The sequence below is a fragment of the Chrysemys picta genome, chromosome 1 (assembly GCF_011386835.1).
Source record: "Chrysemys picta bellii isolate R12L10 chromosome 1, ASM1138683v2, whole genome shotgun sequence".
NCBI classification, from domain to species: Eukaryota; Metazoa; Chordata; order Testudines; family Emydidae; genus Chrysemys; species Chrysemys picta.
Window position 1 is genome coordinate 184,380,758 of NC_088791.1, and position 22,463 is coordinate 184,403,220.

A 22,463-nucleotide genomic window follows, 5' to 3' on the forward strand; every position below is an offset into this window, starting at 1 on the left:
TAACACTACTAAAGCTGTTCTAAACTATTTAAAAAAAAATCTTACCAGCTCTACGTGTGATGCTAAGCTACTTTTTAGCTAGATAAAGAGGTGGAATCATATAGGGCTTTACTATGAAGCTTTTACAGTGGTGAACAGCTACTCAGAGGAGTGCCATTGACTTCAGTGGGGTTACTCAAGGAGTAAGGTATTTAATGTGAGTAAGCATATTAAAATCTGGCCCTTAGTGGTTTATAGTTTATTTAACATATATTAACATTTCATTTTCTAGGGTTTAAAAATTGGTTTAGAATAAACCCTCCTTCATTCTAACTAGTAGACCACAATTATGACAATCATATATAAAGTCAAAGGAAACAAATAAGTATAAGGGAGGTAAAGGAAATAATTAAACCCAAGAAAAATTACATAAACTCTATCTGGCTAGGCTTTTATGCCTTGCATGCCACCATACTAGCTGAACACTTTGCAAAATTAAATATTTCACCATCTCTGGCATTAACCCAAGTCCCTTTATTCTCCATAAATCTTCTATGCCATCCAGTGAGTCTCTCTCGGGTGTCTTCAGCACTGGTAAGTCCAATTAGCTCTTCTTTTTCAGCAGCATGGCCTGGTAGTTTTAAATGCTAACCAAGGGTATGTCTATACTTCAATCACAGGGTGTGATTGCAGTTCATGTAGGTTTACCTGAGCTAGTTTTAATCTAGCTATATTGGGTACTGGAGCGTGGTTCAACATGGGCTAATCATGCAAGGAATTATCCAGGATTCTGGGTGGAATTGGATAGCCTGTGACAAAGCATGTACTGCCAGTTTCATTGTTTTGGTATCCAAGCTACCTAGATGTCTCTTCAATTTGTAAAGAGGTCCAAGATTATAATCTTTCAGATGAAGATGACCAAAAGTACTGAACAAGATTCTAATGTCAGTGACACAGGTGGACATGCAGGGGAACAATATCTTCCTATGTCTGTAATCACCTAGCCTGTCAGAGCTTAATAAATATAAAAAACTGTGCCAACCCCAGGTCTCCTTCCTCCTAGCTCATGGTATAGTGAAGCTGGTCTGCTAACAGTTTTGCAGTGCTTATGGCAAACCCTTTTATAAAAGATCTAGTTTATATTTTATGATGTAGATCCATTCCTGTACTCACATTTTACTAAAAGTTAAAAGACTCATTGCTTTACTTCTTCAAGCTCTTAACCCTTTGTTTCTTTACAGTCCTGTGCTGATCCTCTGATAAAGGCTACAAATGTCAACAAAGTGTCTTATTTACTTTACTAATTTTATTAGATTATACATGGGTTTTCTTAGAGGTCTTTCTTCTCAGGATGTTCTTAAATTACTCTGCTAAACTTAAAATTAATAATGTCATATTTAAGCTCACTGTTGGACAGTACTGAACCAAATGAACACTATACACATTGAAAAACTGACTTCCTCTAGAAAGGACAGATTTACATTTAAAATAAGGTCATGTGTTACCATATTTCCATTAAATTTAATATCATGGTTAGGGCCGGCTCCAGGCACCAGTTTAACAAGCAGGTGCTTGGGGCGGCCAAGGGAGAGGGGCGGCACCTGCGGCAATTCGGGGGCGGCAGGTCCCTCACTCCCAGGCGAAGGACCTGCCGCTGAACTGCCGCCGCCGATCGCGGCTTTTTTTTTTCCCCCCAATTGCTGCCACCCATCGTGGCTTTTTTTTTTTTTTTTTTTTTTGCTTGGGGCGGCAGAAATGCTGGAGCCGGCCCTGATCATGGTCACACCTACAAACATATGAAAGTTTTATTCCTCTTAGTTTTCTTTGTTATAACAACCTCACTATGCCTTGAACTGTTAAAAAGAAAGCCATTTATTATGGAGAGATGAAAGTTTCTGTGTATAAGTATACACATTTGTGAATCTGACATTTAGAAGGGAAAATAAAAATCAGTTACGTTGCATAAATCAATCAGCAGGCAAGACTTCTCTGAAACAAAATTCTTGTGATAGCTTTAAGAAATCTGCTGCTTTTTGGAAAAAAAACCTATAAAACAACATTTAAAGTGGAGAAAAACAATGGTAAGCTACTGCTGTACAGCAAGAGCCTTCTGTCTAAGATGCACTTCATACTTCAACCAAGCTGTCAATCAAAGCATCTGCATAAACAATGTGTTTCATTGCCACGAAGAAAATTGTGTCTTTTAGACTCCCATATGTTCCTGTAGCCTTATTGCTTGTCATTTGCATTTGCATTTGAAGTCTGCTTCTAAATGGAAAGAGTATTTGGACAAATACAATTAATCAGGGAAGCTTTTTTTTTTTTTTGGTCCTCTGATCCATGTAGTCACATAGAGCCTGATCTAAAGACTATTAAGACTATTGAAGCTAATGGAAAACTTTCAATTGACTTCAGTGGGTTTTGGATCGGGTCCATTTTGCTTAATACTGCTAGTCTTTAGTTCAGAGTGCATTATTCCAAAAGTCAATTCTAAAACCTATACTCACAGGATTAGATATATCTCTATTGCTGATGTGTAAATTAACAGAAGCCAGATAAATATTCTCTTTAAAAAAATGTAGTATTGACCCTAATTTTTCTACACTTTTAAGTACACATCTATTCTGTTCTTTAGATAGCAAAATTATTCATATCCTACAAAAGGCTGTTTTTGCTTATTTTATAAACAAAGGCTTAAAATTACACACATACATCTTATGATCAGAGAGGATTTGGCGGTTAAGTAAGCTTGGGGGGTGATAGTTTGCTTCCCTTAGAAATTAAGCTACCTTATAGACAATATCTTTCTTAGAGGTTGAAATTCTGAAGTTTACCTCACTTGACAGCATTACTTTACCATGTTCCGTACAGCCATTTCTAATTCAATAATTTATTGCTTTGAAACCAGCATTTATTCTTATCATGGTCTTACAGACACCAGCTAAATTCTTAAGGCTAGGTACCACTTTAGCTTTTTACTCTAGGCTCACTGTTCATGATGATATACTTAAGGGACTTCTGTGTTTCCATTAAGACTTATTATTAGGATTTTTTTTAATGGTAAGGTGTAGACTATATGCTAAAACTTGACAACTGAGGGCCGTATTTGAAATAAAATGATCTCAGCATGTAGGGTTCTCACAGAAATTTGTGCAGATTCATATAAAATATATGACCAGCTATATCACTTATCAGTAAAACCTGGAATTTTATAATCAACCTTTTGACATTCCATTATCTTCCTCAATGGTAATTGTAAAATCAAATTTCATACCTGTCAGTGTAGCTACATGTGTTTAAGAAATTAATAGTAATCAGGAGGACTGCCTAGAGATATGTAAGGGCAAAATGGAAAGGGGGGCGGGGAGGAGGAGAAGAAGTGGGAGGGAACCTTCAAATTCATTCACTGAGGATGAAATTCACCCCTGTGTAGAGTGCCAGTGCAAGGCTCATCCACTACCTAAGTCCAGTGTAAGTCCTGAAAACAGTATTTAAGAGACTTTTTAGTGTTGCATAGATCTTATGTTGGCCTCTGCACTGGGGTGAATTTCACCCTGTGTGATTTAATGAAATCACCTAAACATACAGAGTACCAGTGGAAAAGTCACCATACTCTCATTCATTTTAATCTGGAAATCTCTGTCAGACTTCTCTATCATAGCTCATAAATGTGTATCATAGAAGTTTTGAATCTTGCTAAATTCTTATCCTCAAAAACATCCTATGGCAATGAGTTCCGCAACTTAATTACACATTGTGTGAATTGTCTGTTTTTAATGTGCCACTTTTTTAATATCACTGAATTTCCCCTGGGATCCTTCTTAGAATTTTACAAAGCTCACTTAAGTACTAATATGTAGACAAATAAATCTCAAACATCCTTTGCCATGTAGTTTCTGTGTACCTGTGTATATGTACATATACCTGCTGTTAAGTGATTGCAGATTGTGCCTATACTATATTTAGTATTGCTGAGAGTCACAGTTAGTATACATATATTCCGAACTACAGTACAAATAGATATCCTTTTTTTCAGACCCCTATGACTTAAAGTAAAGTGTATTGGGTATTCGTCTATGCATGTTACTGTTTAACAGTGACAAATTATATTTTTTAAATGTAATGGATAGTGGGTAAGAAATGCTAACCTCTATTAAGTAATATATAACATACTAATTCTAATTTCATGTGGGAGACCTAAGTTTGATTCCAGTCCCAGTTTCTTCTTTTCCAGGCTACAGACAGCATTCTCAGGCCCAAGCAGGGAAAGAGTCCCCTGCATACCTTTCAACTATTGCCCAGTAGAAAGGAACTCGCAATGCAGGCACATAATGCAGCTGAGCAGCATCTCCATGAGCATTTGGCTAAATCCCTTTTAAAAATATCTTTGCAGGTACTAACTTCTGTCTCACCTGCCGATTAGACAAATAATTTTCAAAATGTTTGCAGAGTCCTTTTTGAGTGCTAAGACAGACAACCTTACTAAGCTTGATAGCAAAGCTTGCAGCTCTAAAAGAGTCAGGGCATATTAAGAAAGAAAATCAAGATGTTGGAGCCAGGAAACCTAAATACCCCAAAGTTTTAAAAGAAACAGTCTTAAATTTGTAATAATGGATAATGAGTGAAACCATGGCTCTGTTGAAGTCAGTGGTATTTCAGGCTGGTATTTCAACCAATACATTTTCAGAAGACAAATTTTCTCCAATTTTCTTTAGACCAACTAACTGAAAGGGGAGATGGATTTTAAAATCATCTAGTAAAAATTGAACAAAGAATAGCAATGTTCAGATCAGCTCAAATGACAATAAACAACCAACCCCTGGAAATCAAATGCTACCCACCCACTTCAATGAGTGGTGCACTTACATAAGAACATAAGAACGGCCGTACTGGGTCAGACCAAAGGTCCATCTAGCCCAGTATCCTGTCTACCGACAGTGGCCAATGCCAGGTGTCCCAGAGGGAGTGGACCAACAGGCAATGATCAAGTGATCTCTCTCCTGCCATCCATCTCCATCCTCTGACAAACAGAGTCTAGGGACACCATTCCTTACCCATCCAGGCTAATAGCCATTAATGGACTTAACCACCATGAATTTATCCAGTTCTCTTTTAAACGCTGTTATAGTCCTAGCCTTCACAACCTCCTCAGGTAAGGAGTTCCACAAGTTGTCTGTGCGCTGCGTGAAGAAGAACTTCCTTGTATCTGTTTTAAACTTGCTGCCCATTAATTTCATTTGGTGACCCCTAGTTCTTGTTTTATGGGAATAAGTAAATAACTTTTCCTTATCCACTTTCTCCACATCACCTCTATCATATCCCCCCTTAGTCTTCTCTTTTCCAAGCTGAAGAATTCTAGCCTCTTTAATCTCTCCTCATATGGGACCCGTTCCAAACCCTTAATCATTTTAGTTGCCTTTTTCTGAACCTTTTCTAGTGCCAGTATATCTTTTTTGAGATGAGGAGACCACATCTGTACGCAGTATTCGAGATGTGGGCGTACCATTGATTTATGGGGCTGATGGTGAAAGAAGCTACCCCACCAACAAGGGATGGAAACACTCGCTGAGGGATACGAAGTAGGTCTTCCCCTCCCACTCCTGGCCTTGGGGAAGAGGGGAAAAGGTACTGATTGGTCTGCATTCCTCAGTTATCAGGATTTAACCTGGAGGAAAGGCCACATGGAGCCTTTTTCAGCTCTGTTGCAGAAGCAGCTAGCATAATACAGCAGCAGTCGTGAGCAAGACAAATAGAGGACTCGGAATGAGCTGAGTTCTAGGGACCAGGCTGAGGAGAGCCTACCCCAAGTTATGGGTTATATAGTAGGAGCCCTGTAACCCCTGCACTGGAATTAATTAAATGTCTGGTATAGGAGAGTATGGGTGATGGATAGGTAGTGCCCTTCCCTGTGAAAATTTTAATAATAGTTATGGTTTGCTACTTAAAATCTGTTCATGTCTGCCCTCATTTATAAGAGGATACTAAAAATATACAAGGCACTGATGCAGTGCATGAGTGGAAAGACCAAATTCAATGAGCTCTATATTTTATGGATTCCCAAAATTAATAATCTACTGATAGAAGGGATTAAGTTTAAAAAATAGACAGCTGCCAAGCATGGCTGTAAATGGCATCCTTCACCCTAACTTGTAGTTATTTGCCTACATAAGTTTAAAGAGAGGCAATCCATTTTAGCGACTGGCAAAAACATCATACTCAGTGAAAATTGGTCATTTTCCCAAGACCCTTCTCACCTTTTTATAACAGCAAAGACCTGCATTAGCAGAATTCTGCTACTCCTGATGTAGCCATTTGGCTCAAACAACTTCAGGGGAAAGCGTAGTTGCTGCTCTATACCAGCCATACGAAAGAAGAAGATGACTTGCATTAAGTCCAGCAAGTAAACTACTGGATATTAGATATTTTAACCTGACGATTTTTATATTTTGTTTAAAACCTTAAAGGAGCTCTGAAGTTTGTAAAGCTTCATGAGCAGGAAAAATTAATTTAAAAAACCAAATCTAAAGACAAGTTTTTGTGTTTAATTAATGCTGGCATGTGATTAGAATAACAATATGCTGCTAAATGAACAATATCTAAATAATTCATTTGATTTTTAGTCATATGGTATATCAGGGATTGGCAATGTTTGGCATGCGGCTCGCCAGGGTAAGCCCACTGGCGGGCCGGGCCAGTTTGTTTACCTGTCGCGTCCGCAGGTTTGGCCGATTGCGGCTCCCACTGGCCGCGATTCGCCGCTCCAGGCCAATGGGGGCTGCAGGAAGCCAAGGCCAGCACATCCCTCGGCCTGCGCCGCTTCCTGCAGCCCCCATTGGCCTGGAGCGGCGAACGGTGGCCAGTGGGAGCCGCGATCGGCCGAACCTGCAGACATGGCAGGTAAACAAACCGGCCCGGCCCGCCAGGTGACTTACTCTGGCGTGCCGAAGGTTGCCAATCCCTGCGGTATAAGCTTATCTTCAGTGATTATAAAAATATATTAATTAATAGGGAACATCTCTTGTAGTGACTTTATGGCAAACTAATCTTTAATAGTACTGATTTCAGTCATTAAGGAGCCTAAACAAAATATCATATTATGTAGATGTACACACCTTTTCTTTCCTCCTGGGCCTGATATTCCCAACCATTGTTCCTAGTATCTGACTAAGATTGTTAATAGAGGTAAACTCTCATTCCTCCTTTCACTTTAAGAACACATCTTACCTTGCTGAATAATGAATAACCCGGCCAATTTACATAATTCATATTTTGACATGGTTAATCTTATTTAATATTAAACACAACAAGAAAATTGCATAATGGGCAAAAAGCTTCTTTTGTTAGCTTGTTACCTTACTTTGTGATTGACAATCATCTAGTAAAAAATCTGTATAAATGTGTTGCTTATAATATTGGTTCTGTTACAAGTTTAATGGCTAGACAATTGTTTTGCCTTTAGCCATAACCATTTAATATCCAGCCTTTTCACTTTGGACCTAGGGCCAGTCCTCTGGAGTTAATAGGAGTCCTTCCTTTGACTTCAGAAGGCTTTGGATCAAGTCCTTTTTGCCCTCCAAAATAACTCCATTAAAGTCACTGTAGGTACACAAGTGTAAAACAGTGTGAGAGGCAGAATCACTCACAGTGGGTGAAATTCTGTGCAGCTAGCATAAAAAAGAAAAATGGTTCCATATTTTTAAAGTTTATTAAAATGCCAAAATAAAAAAAAACATCACTTGGACTAAACTAAGGATGAATTCAATTCAGTTGTTTAAAAAATTAAGAAACTAATGGATTAAGAAATGTATTTAATTAGTATCAAATTAGTTAAATCACTGAATTAATACAGTAAATAAATCCTACACAGAAATACAAGGAGTGAGCTATCCTTTCAGTTATAAATCAATTAAAGAACTTTTACTCATGGCAAAATAACCATACCTAGAATATTAATACCTTACTGATCAGACAATTGATTACATTTCATTTCAATCTTGCAGCCAATCCAAGACTTCTCCTTGGGTTTTGCCAATTCACTGCTGATTAATTTTTTTCTCCATCCCTTTAACAAAGATCTCAATGAACACTTTAGGATGCATGCGTATCAAATAACTTTTCTAAATTTTTGCATCAGTAATTTGCATATAACAGTTTTAAAGTTTCTCAGGGTTTCTAATGCAAGACAAAACTTACAACTCTTTAGTTTGTATTATTTAAAATGACAGCAGTTAGTCATTTAACCTTCAGACTATTTCTTGCTAGTGCCTTCCCTTGGGATTTGACAGGTGCTCATGCATGCATTCTCTTCCCCCCGCCACACACACACACATTCACACCCAAAAATTCTAGAAGGCCAAGTCGCTGCCCAGCTTCTTAAACAAAAATGTAAAAGTAAAATACTTAAGTAAAAAAGGGTTCAAGGTCTTTAGTTCTTGTTGTCTTCAGACTTGTGTCCTTGGAATGTTTACTGCAGTCAAAGAACATGGCAAGGTGATAACTATTTGGCACTTTCATGCTAATGGGTATCTTTTGGAGGCAGAGACTGATCAGGCTGCCATAGGCTATCATGCTGGTCTGCACTAGTTCCTTCCATGGGTGGCCAATCTTAGAAGACAGGAGGAGTCAGCCTCTTCTGGTGTCTTTTCCTGTCGAAAAGAACAAAAAAGTCTTCTGTTGTTATTCTTGTTCTTATAGTTGAGGTTCTCACTTGCTCTACCTCACAACATCTCCCTTCTGTGTCTTTGAATGAATCAGCCGTGACACATGCCTGGACCTCCAACCACATGGTCCAATCAAATTGAAATGATGCAATCCTTAAGAAACAATATGTTGTAAAATTCCAACTCAGAGTGGCAATTTCCTCAAGATACAAGTATTGCATATCATAAGAGTGCACCCTCAAAAGATTTTAAAAAGGGGGTTGGGGAAATTGCCCTCACTGATCTTCTGCAGTAGACAACCCTGGGATGCTGTACAATGTCCGCATCTAGCAGTGGGCCTCAACAAAGCCATGAAAATAGGTAATTGCCTAATAAAGCAATTTTCACCCAAATTTCTTATGCAATCTTCAATATTTCTTTAAATACCTGACAAAATGTCATCTTTCTCCCACCTAAGAATGGGGAAGTATAAAATTAGTGGTTTAACAAGCTGATCATTCTCAAATCCTTCACTGGGTAAAATTCATAGCTCATTTATTAGGAAGAAGCTATTTAGAACTTAAATTCAGTCTCAATCTAAAATAAGGATAATACAAATTTATACCAACTCTGTTTCTCATGTACACTATGTCTCTCATATCCCTCTCAATTCTGGGATGTCTCAGGAACTGAAATAGCCCCTGCTGTAACTTAAGCAGATCTAGAGGGCAGCAGTCTTCAAATCCCTACAGCACATCAGGCTGGGGCCCTGTTCCAAACATGCATCTTCTGCCACCACCTATTGGTCTGGCATACTCCCCGCATCAGTGCTTGTGAGGCGGCAGTCTCTCTCAGTTCTTGCATTGGGGGAATTCTCAACCATCACAATCTGGCACTTTTATAATCCCTTTATACTGCTCTCTCTAGCCCCCTTCCCCTCATTTTTGTTTTTGTTTGTTTTGTTTTTTAAACTCAGTTTAAAGTAGGTCTGAGAATCTCAGGCGGTATTGGTAAGAGCAATGTTCAATTTAGACGTTTCATTTAATTATTTGGTTGACAAAAGATGTATTACCAAACAGTTTACCTATGGAGAGTACTCTACCAAGCAACCTTATACAATGAACATATTAACATAATTCCTAAGATACAAACATTAAGTAAAACCACCCCCATACCTACCTCTTTTACATTCTTTAAAATTCTATAGTTGGAGTATTAAAGTATTAACCATTCAATAAACAAAGTTCTCTTCTTTCTGAAGAAAGGGAAGATGGAATTTACCTTAGTTTAGGAAACACATCTAAACAGCTCTGAACATTAAAACAAAGATTCGGTGGGTGCAAATTTTTACTCTGATAGTACTCAGAAGAGAGTAGCCATATTAATACATACACATACCCTTTTTGGTTACTTTGATCTTTGTAAATGACAAATGACCTTCTCTCATCTTTTCTGGTACATTGCCTGTCAATAATCTAAACATAGCGTATATATATGCCCTTCTGATGAATCTCAATTTGCTATCAGATTTATTTACCAATTACTGTAATCTTAGAAATAACTTATCTGTTCTTAGACGAGCCTTTAATATTTTCAAATCTAAATTAGATAAAATGCTTTCCAATTTCTCAATGGAAAGTAAATCTAAAACCTTAACTTTTACCCTCCTGGAGCAAAACAAGACTTAGTGGCTGTCTGAAGGCTTCTGAACCAAAACAGTAAAGTTTTATTTTCCATTCTAAAATTCATGAGTCTTCTTCTAGAATAGATTTGAGGCTAAAGCAGTCACAAATAATTTAGCCTCTAAGATAAATATAACTATCTCCAACCATGTACCAAAATACACCTGAATAGAAACATTGGATGTCAAAGACCAGCTACTCAGATGAGAATTCCCTTTTTATGTGCTAAAACAAAAACAAAACATTTGTTCACTTTACCAGCAGAAAAAGGGATCCGTCCAATTCTCACTAACATTGCTTTTCATTGACTTTAATGGGCATTAGATTGTGCACCCTACACAATAATATTTTGAAACAAAAGACAATAGGAAAGTCTTCCAGAGGTTTGGGGGGGAGATGTATTAGAGGCATAACCATTACAGATGATAGAAATCAAAATAGCATTTTTCACATTTTTCTAGTTAATATTAGAACAGAAACTGATAACACTTGGACAATGGTTGATGATGGGTGCCTCCCAAGAAGCTCAAAATTACATAAGTCAGATACATTATCACATCTATGACACAAGCAACTCTCTTCCAAGAGCATGATCACTTTTTAAATTCTGGAAATAAAACCAGGTTTATGGTTGCAAAAATATGCCATTCCATGATGCACTGACAATTATATCTGAAATTCTAATGTAACAAAAATAAAACTGATAAATAGCAAAAACAGACACATTGTTTAAATTCTACAAAACAAAAATAAACCCTGTTCCTCCTCATGAACTCATATTACAACATAAATACATACTTATTTGGAGTAGCTAAAATCCTGCATATTACATAGTAATAAAAATGTACAACTGGTTGTAGAACTATGACTAGAGAGATTTTAAAATGCTATAAGGGCCCTTCCAACTTGCAAATCTCCAGGGCTGGACAGCTTTAGCAGTGAGTTCTATAAATCTTGTTGTGAGCTTCTAGAATCTCAAATACTCCAAATATTCAGTGTCTCTTTTGATCAAGGAAAATCACCTGACTTCTGTTAAGAAGCCAAAATAACTCCGCTTCTCCCCCTCCCCCTGCAAAAACAAAAAATCAGATGAGTCTGAGTTACACCGATTATTATAAATAATCTATATAGATTATAAAATATTGGTAAAACTGTTAGAAAACTGGCTAGCTTTATCCCAATAACCACTACTTCACTTTGACCAATTTGGCTTTGTTACAGGGAAAGTAATACATCATAATATTCTGCAAATATCACACATCATCTTCACTTTAAACAAATGAAAGAAAGTAGCCTTCTACTATTAGATGCAGAGAAGGCATTCAGTAGGCTGCTTTGGGACTATCTTTTTGCAGTGCTGGAGAAATATAGTCAGAATATAACCTCAACCAAATGGTTCTGCAATTCTCCATGAATATTCCTTTGTTTGAACACCTGATCAGGGACTTTCTCCTTAAAGAGCTGCAGATAAGCTTGTCCTCTGCCAGTTAAACTGCTTGCAATTGCCATGAGATATTCTCCAGAGATTCAGGGCATCACAATCCATGATAAAAAAAAAACAGCATTTCTCTTTACACAGATGCATCCTGCTTTTATCTCTGAGAAAAATAAATCTCCACTTCATAGCTTAAAGAAGTCATAGAGGTCTCCAGCACAATTGTGTTATTTATGTTTTTGTATTACTTTGATCAAATAAAAGGTTTTATAAACCCACTCAGTGAGAGTATTTAAGTAATTGTCCATGCTGGTGACCCCCTGAGGGATTCAGATACCTGGAGTTACACATCTCACCCAGTTGAATTAAACTAATAAGGATAAATCTGAAAGCCTTTGTGTCAAGACCTCTGAAGATGGTATAACTCACTGTTACATACATACCCAATCATGCCCACCTTGATCAGCACATGTTCTCCTTTGTGCTATATCTCACCCCTTTAGCATGGAGCAGGGCTCAGAAGCCTCTGCAGGACCAGCTGCTGGGGGAGGGCAGGAAATAGGTTGGGATATTGGATATGCATATTTCTTTATCCCTTCTGTAATCCAGTAGAATTTACCTTGAAAAAGTAATACAGCCACAGGTTGTATTCCTTTTCTGCATATCTGTTTCATGGTCACAGGAAACTGCCATAGCCAAAGGGTGGGTGCTGGGGGAAGGAATTGCTAGTAGCAAGGTACTAAAGGAGCTTGGCTGTATGCAGAGTGTAGGGGTCAGGGCTGATGTAGAAGTACAAGGCATCCACACAGCTGGCTCTAATGTCCCCACAGAGCCCGGCGATTCATTAGGATTGGAGATGAGGCCTTGCACCCCTGATAACAAGTTGTGGGTTATCTTGTCAGTGATGGACATACAAAAAAGGCCTTCCCACAGCTTGACCTGGTAGCCTGGCCCCAAGTCTGCCTTCATCAGGTAAACAAAAATGATTTTTTTTCTTTGAATGTTTTATTTCCTACAAGACCTTTTCTTATTTTAACTTACTTGGTAGGTAAACAAATTACATAGAGCATGCAACAATTTTACACAGTATGAGAAGAGACTGAGAATCTGATAGTCAGATGGGAAGATGCTTTAAGAAGTCCCATTCCCTGTCCTCACTTCTGATTTAAACAAAATGCATAGACTGAATTTCCTAGACCTTTGGTAGTTTTATGTGGAACTTTATTTTATTTGATGTTATTTTGCAACAGCTATATATACATTCTGGATAAAATCCGAAGGGGTGGAGAATGACATTTTCATAAAACCTATACACTTATGAGATTTTCCATTTCTTTGTTATCCATCAAAGATACACAGATATTTCTGTATTATTAAATAGGATGACAAGTTGAAGGTATTATTGAATTCAAAGAGGTTCACACTTGCAAGAAAGATACAATTAAATAAAAAAAGTCTGGCTGTAAACTTCCTTTAACTCCAAAAATTACTTAAGTTCTCAAAATAAATATCCTTGGAGCTACCAAGGTAAAGGGCTTAGATACAATGTTTATGAGCCTTTATAGAAAATCCTAAAATAGTTGGATAGAAAGTTATAGAGAACACACACATTAACTGGTTCCTATGGACTTTGGCTGTTTCAACTATGCCAAACATATCAATTGTTGTGCTAGGGTCATTGGTGCAAGCTCCCAATTTTAACTGTTGATGAAAAGAATAAAATATATTATTGTACAACAGACTTTTAGGGGATAAATCGGGGGGGGGGGGGCAAACTTTTTGGGCCGAGGGCCACATCTGGATGGGGAAATTGTATGCAAGGCCAGGGGAGGGGGTTGGGGTGTGGGAGGGAGTGAGGGGTGTGGGAGGAGGTGTGGTGTGCAGGAAGGGGCTCTGGGCAAGGGATTGTGGCAGAGGAGGGGTGCAGGGTGCATGAGGGGGCTCAGGGAAGAGAGTTGGGGTGCAGGAGGGATGCGGAGTGCAGGAGGGGGCTCAGGGCAGGGGTGCAGGAGCGGTGCAGACTGCGGGAGGGGGCTCAGGGCAGGGGTGTACAGGGGTGCAGGGTGCAGCAGGGAGCTCAGGGCTGGGGGTTCGGGTGCAGGAGGGGTGCGAGGTGCAGGCACAGGGCTTAGGGGAGGGAGTTGGGAGGCAGGGTGCAGGAGGAGTTCGGGCTCCAGCCCGGCGCCACTTACCTAAAGTGGCTTTGGGGTGGCAGCGGCGCGTACTGTGGCCAGGGCAGGCTCCCTGCCTGCCTGCCCTGTCCCCGGCCCCACGCTGCTCCAGGAAGCGCTGCGGCCCCTGGTGGGATACGGGGAACGGAGAGCTCTGCATGCGCTGCCCTTGCTGCACCTCCAGGTTCCTCCCCCGAAGCTCCCATTGGCCATGGTTCCCCATTCCCGGCCAATGGGAGCTTCGGGAGGCAGTGCCTGGAGGCAAGGGCAACACACGGAGCCCTCTGACCCCCTGCCCTGGGGCCGCAGGGATGTGGTACCGGCCGCTTCTGAGAGCGGCGTGGGGTCCATGGCGCCATGGGGGGCAATCCTGCGGGCCGGATCCAAAGCCCGTAGGGGCCAGATCCGGCCCGCGGGTTGTAATTTGCCCACCCCTGGACTAAATCCTTAGCTGTATAAGTCCATATACCTCCACTAGTTTCAATGGATCTGTGTTGATTGATTAACTTGCTGAGGTTCTGGTCATTACTTTTTCCATTGCTTCAGCTAGTTTTTAAGAAGGATTTTGTAGCCAATATATTAAAAATTCTTGACCTGAAAATTGCAAGTGAAAAGGGCTAAATTGTATATTTGTATACTTTGTAACACAGCATCTGCCTGGCCCATAGCACTAAATCTCTAACACAAAACATCAACTGAGTGTTCCTATAAATGTACATTACCAACTATCAATCCAATAAATGTTGGCAATTGGTTGGATTAAAATTCGTTTGTGGGACACAAAAATTTTTATAGCCCTGTAGCTAATCTGAATCCAGCCAGGTAGTAACAATATTTACTATCTAATGATGGTTTGGTGGCTTGTGTGAAAGGAGTAGGTGGGCCTAATGCCTTTTTTATAGAAAAGATTTTACATCACCTCTTGAACAAGTCACTTAATATGTAGTTGAATCAATTTTCCAATTACTTTAAGATTCTTGAATTAAAGGTATGATTGATATAAATACAAAATATTGTACTAAAACTTGCTTATAGTGTATTTGGATATGGGGAAACTTCTAAATGTGAAGAGAAAGGAGAATCTAAAATTGTTTAAACAATTATGTAGTGGAAGTATTTTAGAAATGGAAATAATAATTTTCTACCCAGCTGTAGGCAGACGAGTGTCTGTGGATGAAATCCTGGACCCATTACGTCAATAGGACATTTGCAATTAAATTTAACAGGGCCAAGATTTGTCCCTGTATCTCAAAACCATCACCACCATACTGGCATTCTTGTTAGCAGTCTCACAAAGACGTCAAGGACTGAATGGGCATGGAAACTAATTTTTCTATGTATGGATGGTTTTTGAGGATAGGATAAAGACAAATTGTGTTAAAAAGAGTCCCCAAGACTAGAGCGACTAGACTGGGTGAAATTTTTCAGACAAAGCTTTCCCTCCCAACCACCAAAACCCACAGATTTATCTCAGCCAATACAGTTTGTGAATCCATATCAAGTGAGATGAATTGGTTTGGTTTAAAAAAAAATCTGTAAAAGTTAAAATATTTCATTCTGGCATTTTCAAAACAAAATGTTTTCATTCTTTGATTTGAAATGACTTATTTGTTTTGAAATCTATATCAATTTAACTAAAAAAAAATTCAAACATTTTGTTTCAGGCCATATGACGCAACATTTTTTTTCAACTTTTTCTTTTTTAATTTGCTGCATTTTTTTAAGTCATTTTGGCTTGATCCAAAAAGAACTTTCCCCTGATACTCCAGAAGCTTGTGATATACATTTCACATAACTTTAGGGGTTACATATATCCACACACACACACACACACACACACACATTTTTGTGTGTGTATATATGTAAATATATCAGAGTGAAAATGAGCATATTTTTGAGCTAAGATTGCTTTCACAGTCACATCTTAGCAGTACACTTTTTTCATGTTTGTAGTGCAATGGCAGTCATTGCACTGAAATTTCTCAAGAAGTCAAACGATTATTCAGAGTAAAGTATTGAAAGGAAATACATAGAATGTTGCACATATCTCTCTTCCATGTCTGCACATCTGGCACCTTATGCTGGCAACCACCTACTTCAAACTAAATAAATGTACTCAAAAACTGATGAGGAAAATACACTTTTGTGTCCAGGAACAATGCAGCCAGAGTGTAAGCATTTGTGAAGCCATCTGGGAAAATTGATTAATCCATTCTCTTTCTGTCTGTACCTGCTTTGAGTGAACTCTAATGAAGGTAATTGAAAATTAGCTGCTGTCTCATTTACCAGTTGTCCACTGTAATCACAATGAAAATACTTTCCCCCAAAGAGATATGCAAGTTAAATGAACAGAGGGAGAAATGTATTTAACTAGAATGGAGGCAGAGGTTATTAAGTTTCATATAAGATAGTGTCATAGTTTACCACGCAACAGCTTGTTTTTGACAGTTCACCTGAGTTTCGGCCAATTTCAGAGACTGTACAGACGTAGAATCTTCAAAGTGGCCACATACACAGAAAATATACCTGCTAATGTTAAAGATATTCTGGCAACATTTATTTGAAGGATGAAGAATCAAAATAGCATTGAACTACAGAGAATGTTATAGGAGAAAATTCTGGAATAAAGGACAAATATTGGAAACCAATATGTTCTTTTCAGTTTAATCAGTCAAAATTAAAGGACCAAGGTGCCAAACCATGGAAGTTAGGAGACTCATTACCTTTGAAGATCTGGGCCCAAATTATGTTCACTATTACATAGTTGTAACCCCATTAATTTCAGTAGAGTTTTAGAGGTGTAACTAGGAGAAATTCAGGCAGCTGATTATCTCTAGTACAAGTTAATCTAATGCAGAGTATGTAAAATAGGACCCAGTAGATTTTCAAATAAGTTTCAGACTGGACTATGCTTTGAGATGTAATTTCTTATTCTTGATCCATTAAGTCCCCTGTGTTACTCTCTGGTTCCATAAGATATTGAAGTCTATGGCAGCTGATTCAGTTTCGAAGATGTAGAAGGATGAAGGTCCATCATTCTGTTATGCTCTGTCTTTCCTGCAGATCTCACAGAAGCCCCTCTATAGACTCCACTGGCTTTAGATTCTGTGAATTAAGCAGAGACAGGGTAGGAGTAGGCAAGACAAGGGGGCAGGTAGGGCTAGGCTGGCTTCTTCTCCCATCATTACAGACTTCGTAGTAATTTACACTAATTCTCTCTGTGCTAAGGAAGACCCCACCCTGATATCCTTAAAGAGGCTTCCAAGAACAAGAGGCAGTTGTGGGAGTCTCTGCAGTGGGGATTCTTCTAAGTGGTGCAGCAAACTGGAGGTGTGGGGGTCAGTGGCCTTTGTCCAGTTTCCCAAGATTTATGTTTACCTCAATTGATCCACACACTGAGGGAGCGGACCCCACAAGAGAGAAGAGACAAAGCTTAGTGCAAGAATTCTAAGTAAATTCCACAAGATAAAAGATTTATTGAATAGAAGCTTATTAGGCCTTTACTTTTCTTCCACCCATCACATCACCTACTCTTGGATGTTAAGGATGGATGATTACTTTACTATTAGATTTGGAGAGCATATGTTCAGAGCTGTATATATAGATATTGTGACAAAGTTCCTCCTCTATCTTGGTGGGTCCTGCACTTATTGGCAGATTTCTTGCCTCAGAGATTCACCATGCGGGTTGGGGAACAGCCCAGAGACCTTCCCCTCTGGAAGAACCCATAGTCCAGGTCAATTGGGAGGTTTGGGGGGAACCCGGGCCCACCATCTATTCCGGGTTCCAGCCCAGGGCCCTGTGGATTGCAGCTGTCTATAGTGCCTCCTGTAACAGCTACATGACAGCTACAACTCCCTGGGCTACTTCCCCATGGCCGTCTCCAAACACCTTCCTTATTCTAACCACAGAACCTTTCTCCTGGTGTCTGATAATGCTTGTGATCCTCAGTCCTCCAGCAGCACACCCTCTCAGCTCCTTGCACCTGCCTTAATGGATTAGCCTGCCTTAATGGATTCTAGCAGCTTCTTCTTAATTGGCTCCAGGTGTCCTAATTAGCCTGCCTGCCTTAACTGGTTCTAACAGGTTCCTGATTACTCTAGTGCAGCCCCTGCTCAGGTCGCTCAGAGAACAGAAAACTACTCATCCAGTGACCAGTATATTTGCCCTCTACCAGACTCCTGTACCCCACTGGTCTGGGTCTGTCACTATATATATATATATATATATATATATATAATATGAATAATAAGGATATTTTGGTGAACTATGATGGAAAAGTAAGCAGTAGAAGTAGCACAAGTACCATTCAGTGAGCTCTTCAATTGATTTAAAACTATAAGAAATACTTTAAGATAACACACGCGTTTGTAATGTATTTGCATAACAAATGCATTCTGTTATAAATGTTTATTTAGGAAATTGTGTCACCTCTACTTTGTTTCATGAAACAATTATATGGTTCCCAAATGAATAAACTTCCCCTTTCCTACACTAGGTGGCTAAAGGTTGAGTAGAGTCTTTCCTGATTAATTAATCAGACTTTTACTGAGAAAACAGTTCAATGTGCTCATTATGGCTACTATGTTACAAATATTTTTTTTTCAAATTAGTTTTAATTTTTTAAACTCATATACTTATGTAGTAAGAAAAGCCGCAAGAGGGAGGTGAGTAGTTGGGAAGAAAAAGGGAGGAGAATGGTTAGAAAATTTACTCATAGTCTTCTGGTAATTAAAAATTAGAGTTTGGATTTTCAAAGGGGCCTAAAGTGACTGTAGCAGGGTGGTCTGCCCCATTAAGACCCTGGGGAGTCAGGGAGCAGCAAGCCCTGGCCTAAAGAGCAGCTTAGCCGGTAGGTGTTGGGAACCAGCTTATCTCGCCAATCAGCAGCTAATGATTGATTTCCAGCTGGTGAGTAAGCTGATTTCCAGTAAGTGAGGACTGAGGCATGTGAGCAAGGAGAAAGAAGAGACAAATAATTTCCTGAGAAGCAGCAGCTGCTGATGATAATTAATAAATAAATTAATTAATAGAGCTGACTGACCCATCTAAATCTGCTCTCTCTCTCTCTCACTCACTCACACACACACCCATGAGTAAAAGGAGGTGAATGAGTCATGAGCTACTGGGAGTGAAGAGGATCTTGCAGTATCAGTTTAGGTCAGTGCTATAATTGTTGTTATTTGTCTGTATTTGGGGGTGGTGGTGGCATAATAATAATAATAATAATAATAAATTAATTAATTAATAAAAGAACCTGTGTGGAAAGCTAAAGCAGAGTTGGGGTTGATAAACTGATTTTTATTTTTTTCTCCAAGCCGGTGGATAGGCCCACCAGACTATAGTACCAAAATCCTATTAAATGTCAATGGGACTTGGGTGTCTAGCTTTCTTAGGTGCCCTTGAAAATCTCACTTTAGATTTGCAATTTGAACAGTTATATTTTTCTGGTAGGTTAAAAATTTAATAATAATGGGTGTTTAACTATAAATGTGATACATTTTAGGTGGTTCAGAATTTCCCACACAAGTAAACACACACACATATATATATATTGAACTATCCAAAACTTCTAGGTCTGTAAAACTGGGCTAGTAGTTTTATGAGATTAACATTAATGATATATCCAATATGTCCTAGATCTTGCTTCTAGTACAATGGGAACCAACACATAACTTTTTCCGGTATTTTCATACATCCAGTTATGTATGGACACACACAAATGAATGTTTTTTATTTATTTTTCTACTTAAGTCAAACTTTTTGTCACTTGGTAGGTCTCAACACTTAAAAATGTTCCATTATAATGGTTGCTCACAGTAATCCTAATCTTAAATGGAATGTTTTGGAAACTATTTAGGCTGTGCATGTTGCAAACTCTTATTACACAGACTCAAAGGGAGTTTGAAGGAAACTGTGGGACTCTCACTTCTTTCCCAAACTTTAAAGAACTGTTGTACCCTACAAAGGATGTGAACACCAGTCCACGGAGATTGAGAAGGACAAATCCTTCTTGAGAAGATCCCTAGGGGAGTGTATGCATTTATTCATGTATAATTTTATGTTGTGTTTGAACTTGTGATAGTAACCAGTAATAAAATTGAGGCACTCAGTGAATGTTGTTACCTTTAAGAGGCGTTGACAGTATTTACAGTTGTTTCAAGAGTGATTTAGTAAATGTTTTCCATCTGAGACTTTGTTTTAGGATCAGATTTAACTCTGTGTAATTATCTATATGTTTATGTATGTACTGAAAAGACAAAACTCCAGTCTGTACTAATAAATAAAATAAACTGAGGTACAGAAAGGGGAAAGAAAGAACAGATTTAAAAATTTTATTAAGATGATGTTAAAAAAAAATAGTGAACAGAGTTTGAGCATAGAAGTTTCTGGTTAACAGATCGAGAGTGCCAAGTTTGGTTTAAGATCAGGTGGCATGAGGAATACATAATCTGCAATATCCCCAATTGGGGGTAAAAGGTTGATGGGTCAAAGTACAGACATTGAGATATGAGGGTATGAAGTTCATAAAGTGGCTACGTTCGGGTATGGATTATAATGGGTGGATATGATGATGAGGATGGATTGACCCTCATTTGGTGAGATTTAATGTTCAGGGAGTTTATGGTTCCAGTTCATATGATCCAATGGAGAAGGTCACTTGGTCCCTTTCTCGTAGTGGGATAACGATGTCACTCTGGCTCACGCCTCCTGGTACTGTCGGTGGCCGGTGATGTGCTCGATGTAGATGTCCCTGGACCATCGGATGGCGTCTGAGACCATGAGGCGCCGCATGAGACGTGCGTAGCGTCGACCGATCCCGCAGGTCCACAGCACACGCTCGTTGCAAGGGTCACAGGCGCCCAGGGCTCCGACAATCAGGGCATCCATCTGCACCTCATAGCCCTTCGCTCTCAGGGTGTCAGCCAGGGGGGCGTACTTTTCCAGCTTACGAGCTCGGGCTTCGCGAAATGCCGGGGCCCTGTTCTCAAAGGAGACTGTGACATCGACGAGGATGATCTTTTTCCGGGCCTCATCGGTGATGACCACGTCAGGTCATAGCTGGCTGTCAGTACCGGCAATGGTGCAGTTCACGGAGATCTCCCCCAGGCGTGGACGATGGCTTTCATCAGGCGGTTCTGGATGGTGTTGTGGCACAGCTGCCAGGCTCTGGCGTGGGGTTTGCAGCTGCACAGGACATGGGGCAGGGTCTCGTTGGGGTAGCCGCACTTCCTGCAACGCTTGTCTCGGTTCCCGTGGCGGACAGCTCCATTGAGCGGGACGCAGTTGAGCCGGGCATGGTGGATGAACCGCCAGTCGGCAAAACAGGTGAAGCCGCCCCCGTCGAGGAAGTGGTTGCTGGCATCCCACTTGCTGGTCAATTCAAAGGCTTTACCCTGGTCCAGTTTACGCTTCAGGGTTTCCACGTACAGCGAGCGGATGGTGGCCTTCAGAGTCCTCTCCAGCAAGCCCCTGGCCACCGGGGTAACGACGGTGTTTCGTCAGACCTGATCTGCGGAACCCGGATTCCCAGCTCCTGGAGCTCCTCGCACCACTCCCAGCGGCAGCCAATGCGCTTCCCCAGGCGACGCGTGGCGTTGCGAGTGCGGGACCATAGTGAAGCGATGTCGCGCCCGTCCCGTCCAAATTCCCCATCCAGGGAGCCGCTCAGGAAGGTGGCGATGTCTTGGTTCGAGGGGGCTCTGCCGATCCGCTTCTCTGTCGCATCACACAGGGCGTTCGCCGCAATGTTCCTCACCATGGCGTCGGGACATGTCAGCAGGCGGAAGGCGTGGGTGATCACCGCGACGTCGCACAGGTCACCCAGGCAGGGGACGTTGGCGCCGCCGTGCCTGTGGGCGATGTAGACCAGCTCGTTGCTGGCTCTCTGGGGAAGGAACAGCCACTTCTTCACCAGCTTCCGGATGATCTTGTCTGCCTTGTTGAGGGGCACCTTTGCCACGGCGGATCCCCTTAGGGTGAACGAGATGCATGGGATCAGGAAGGTGTTCAGGGCGTTTATCTTCTGTCACGGTGCCAGCAGGGAGGCATCAATCTTGGCAGCGTCCTGCAAGATCTCCTGGATGGTGTCCTTGGATGTCTGCCGGACATGGAACCCTGTTGGCGTGCCCAGGTGTTGGTATGCCTGCCCCTCTGCCAGGGGGATGATGGGCTCACCCTGGATCTGGAACCCCGTTGTTTGCACTGAGTCCCTTTTGCTGCCGTCAATGTGCAGAGTTGCGCACTTCTTCGCATTGAAGCGGAGCCCCATCCAGTCAGTAGCTCGGCTGGTGGCATCTAGCAAACCTTAGAGGCTCTCTGGGTCGTCCGCGGTCAGGACCAGATTGTCCGCATAGGCCTGAATGCTGAGTTTCTTGCCGTGCAGGTCGAAGCCGGTCGGGCCACTGGAGATGGCTCGGATGAGCGGTTCCATGGCCAGGTTGAAGATGATGGGGCTAAGAGGGCATCCTTGTTTCACGCCGCGGCGGATGGGGATGGCGTCCGTCTCTCTGTCCGTGGCATAGATGGTGGTGGTGCAGTCCTTGTAGAGGTCCCG

The 22,463-nt window shown here is 40.6% G+C and overlaps 1 pseudogene; it reads right to left on the reverse strand.

Moving 5' to 3' along the window:
* LOC101932582 (protein FAM200C-like) overlaps window positions 1–22,178 on the reverse strand; it is a 56,784-nt pseudogene extending 34,606 nt beyond the window's left edge.
* Window positions 22,179–22,463: the final 285 nt, after the last annotated feature.